Below are 4484 nucleotides of genomic sequence, written 5' to 3'. Positions count from 1 at the left end.
AAGTTCTTTCAGAATGACAACAGCGTATGACTCATCCGAATTGACAGAGGAAGGGAATTCCAAAGTCTGGATGCTGCAACTGTGAACCGTCCAACTCCCCAAGAGACTGTTCTTGTGAGGGGAACGTTTAGATGAAACAAGGTGGCTGATCTCAGTTGTCCTAGTGGACGGTATGGAGTTATCTGATTCCTAAGAAACTGTGGACCTGAGTTCTGAAGAGTCTTAAAAACCAGGCACATTGCTTTGAATTTTACTCGATTTTTGATCGTCAACCAGTGAAGGTTGCGAATAGTTTGAGCAATGGGTTTGAATTTTGGGGTTCTGGTCAACAGTCTCGCTGCTGCATTCTGCACCGATTGCATTTTATTGATGACTCTGGTTTGCGCTCTAGTAAACAGTCCATTACAATAATCGAGTGACGATAATACCAATGCACTTACCAGGGTTTTACCTGCAGCGTCAGGTAAGAATGGAGTAATTTTTTTGATGAGTTTCAGCTTATGAAAAGCTGTGGCTGCAATTTGATTTGCATGAGCCGAAAAATTGAGATTATCATCAAATACCACTCCCAAATTCCTAACCTTTGGGACAGGACGTGGCGGAGTTCCGAAGGATGAAGGCCACCACTCAGGAGACCAGCAGGGGGAGAGGTTTCCAAAAATTACAACCTCGGTCTTTTGGGAGTTTAATTTAAGGGAACTGGCGGACATCCAGTACCCAATAGCCAGCATACCCTCCTGAAAACGTTTCACCACATTTTCTCAATCATTATTAATGGCGATGACCAATTGGGTGTGGTCTGCGTAAGAGGTAAGGCCCATCCCATATTGCTTGATGACAGTAGCTAGGTCCGACACATAGATATTAAAAAGTGTCGGACTCAGGGATGAGCTTTGCGGCACCCCACAAGGTAGAGCAAGCTCACAAGATTTGAAAGGGCCCAAGGTAACTGCCTGGGTCCTATCAGACAAGAAAGAATTCAGAAGATTCTTCGCTCGCAGCTGGATTCCCATCTTTCCGACACGGTCGATCAAGATGGAATGATCGACCGTGTCGAAGGCGGCGGATAAATCCAAAAGTACAAGTACTGCCGTACCTCCCTGATCTTTGATGGTTCTGATATCGTCAGCGGCTTTGATTAAAGCTGTTTCTGTGCCGTGATGTTTGCGGAACTCAAACTGGGTATTATCCAGCAAGGCATCTTCTTCAATATACTCTGATAGTTGGTGATTCATAGCTTTCTCTACCACCTTAGCCAGGAAGGGGAGGCTGGCTATAGGTCGATAGTTTTTTAAGTCATCTTCTGCCAGGTGAGGTTTTTTCAGGAGGGGTTTTAAAAGAGTATTTTTCAAGGTGGTGGGAAACGTTGCTGATTTAAAAATGGCGTTGCAAATTTGTGAAACCACAGGGATTAACAGATCCAAGACTGGTGGGAGGATTTTTGGGGGACATGGATCCAGGGCAGATCCTGATTTTATGGTGTTAATATTAGCCAGGATTTGTTGCTCTGTCACCTCTCTGAAATGAGTTAGAGTACATTCCCTAGATATCGTACTGGTTGAGTGGGGAGTTTGCTTGGGGGAGAAGGCCATATAAATATCATTGACCTTCATGGAGAAAAAATTGGCTAGTTCATCACAAAAGGATAGTGACGGAGGTGGGGCCAGGTCAGAGGTTTTCCCCACTAGTCCCTTCACTACTTCATAAAGCTGTTTATGTACAACTTTTGTCTCTTATGTGTATGGCAACTGATGTTTTGTTTTGCTTCAATAATCAGCTTATGTTTATTAGGTTTTATTATTCAATAAAATGTTTCAAACACAACAAATGGTAGTTGATATGTATTTACAACTGCAGCATTTTTATTGTATGGGCAGTTTCAAAGGGGCCGAAAATATGGTCTGTGGGATGACGGAGGACGACATTGGCATCAGGAGGGAGAGGTTTGGGCAGGTGATTGGGGGTACATGTAAAGTTGGAATTAGGGGGAACAACACATTTACATTGTGTGGACTGCGACTCCTGGTGTTATTGTGAGGGATACCATGCCACCCTGTAAATGATTTCCCTAGTGATTATTATCACGGTGAAGATCCCTCAGAAATAAAATGATGTTACTGTCAATGCCAATGGAGGACATCAACTGCCACAGCTTGGACCTATCAACACAGTCGAATGCTGAGAACTGGTCCATGAAGGCTAGGTATATGGGGCTGGAACGAGCCACGGTGTATTTGTTCAGAACCATGTACAGGTTTAAACACTGTTCCACATTGGAACGACCTGGGCAAATGCGTTTTGGATATCGGATAAAAAGTTATTTTCCTCAACCCATGATACAAGTGTGTCAAGTACCATGCGGCCTGAGGAAATAGAAATTTTTAGGTAATCAATGTGTCCCCCGAACGCACCCTATCCATGCACACATGTTCCATGTATGTCGTGTAACTTCTTTTCTGTGCATGCCACAAAGACGCATATGCATTTGCGTCCAACCTTAACATGTCAGCTATCCAGTCCTCCCTGAAAACCACGTTAATTTGGCTTCTAGGCCTATGGTGCCAACGTCTTTACATGGTGCACTTTTAATGAAAAGCACACGTTTTCCACGTTTTTCTGGCTCAGTCGAGCTAGGCCCTTAATTGAGACTTCGAGTCTCTTCTGTCTCTGAAACTGCAGTTTAGGTATGCATCCCTGACCCCTGTCTTACTTCCTGCCCAGCGAAGCGGTGCCCGGCTCGGCCTGGACTGTCTGCCAAAACAGTATTTTGCCTACAGTTATCTGCTCAGCCTCCTCGACAACACATTCCAGTCTAGTGAAATAGGTAAACATATTCCCGGCTGCAGAGCAAAGCTCCCGGCTTTCTTGTCCTCCTTGCAAGTGATTTACAGAACCCGTTACCATGATAGGCCCATGGCCCCCGCTTTTCACCAAGACACGTATGCACGCACTAGCATTCAGTATTGAACGGCCTCTGCCCGAGAGACCTTTTACTTCAGACAATACGTCCTCCAAGCATAAGATACCAGATATGCTATAGGTACAGGTCGTTCTGACATCCCAGACACCAGACTCTTCTACTAGAACTAAAGTCAAGCCCCCCAGCTTTCCCCAGTTACACGTCATGTTCAGTTGCGCGCGCACCTAAGCCCAAGGTTTCTGCTGACTCTACAGAATTTCTATATGCATCCACCCACTTATGACATTTCTGTGACGTTTCCAGTACACCCCTCCGTGTACGCCCATGTACACACCTTCTTTTACGCCCATGTGTTCTTATCTCTCTCTCGTTCCACTTGTTACGCCTACTGTATTCATTTCAATTATACTGTTCTACTATATATAATGTGTGATGTTAATAAAATGTTGAATGTCCCTTCCTGAACTTTAGTGGTGATGGAACTTGACGTCCTGGCTCTCGAGAACCATAATTAAAGCCCGTATGACTCAGATACCACGGACTCTGCCTCTCATTTATTGAGCTATCCTTTATTGTCATTTAATGTATAGAAAAATAGTCCGGTAATTTTATTTACCACAGGCCCACCACCTTCACCACAGAGTCCAGCAGAGAAATTGGCCTATTACAATAGGTACTGTCCTGTTATCCTTTTTTAAATGCCGGGACTAGAATCGATCAAGCCCAAGAATTTGTGCGGCCAATCTGGACTGCAGTATTGATAACACCTTTGAGGACAGGCAGCCAGGTTTTTAAGTGGGCGATGTAGAGATCTGTTGGGATCCCATCTGGCATGGGGGCCTTGTTTTTAGATAGACCCAGAATACCGGCACTCACTTTTTGCATGGTGAAAATAAGTTCCAACTTGCCTTCCACCCTTTCCTGCCCCTCAATTGTAGGGGTATCCGACTGGAATATACCCTCGAAATTATGTACCCAATCATCCTCTGTGATTTGGGCATCCAGTAAATTAGCATTATTTCCAGATAGAAGTGGGCTGTTAATAATGCCCCAGAACTTTGAGCTATTATGCAGTGTACTAGCCTCCACCAAATTGATCAAGGCCTCCTCCTTCAGGACAGACTCACGAGTTGCTAGAGCAACCTTATATGCTCTTCGTAGTCCGTTGACCGCCACCCAGTCTCGGGGCTTACCACCCAAGGCCTGTCTCCGGTTCCTGGGAGCACGCTGAGTCAAACCATTGTGGACCTGGTTGCTAACAGGCCCCGTAGAAAGTTGCTTATGACAGTAGACATGGATCCAAATGCACCCATGATGTCCAGAGCACTTGCCTCATCGTCGAGACAGGTGGCAAACTCGCTGCGACACCAAGTTAAAAGGGACTCATGGAGTAGCTCTGGGACAATACACCCCCACTATACGCTCCTTCCCGCTTCCACCTCTTTAAGGGGGACATCAGCCCCCCGCCCACCTTGGTGTGTCCGAGTGTTCAGGTCCAGCCATTTGGGACACAAATGGGGTTGTGGTCCCTGCATTCATTCGCCTGCACAGAAAAATCGGTAAC

Source organism: Lissotriton vulgaris, unplaced genomic scaffold (assembly GCF_964263255.1).
Source record: "Lissotriton vulgaris unplaced genomic scaffold, aLisVul1.2 SCAFFOLD_2299, whole genome shotgun sequence".
In the NCBI taxonomy this organism is placed as follows: Eukaryota; Metazoa; Chordata; class Amphibia; order Caudata; family Salamandridae; genus Lissotriton; species Lissotriton vulgaris.
This window is presented reverse-complemented; position numbering follows the sequence as displayed.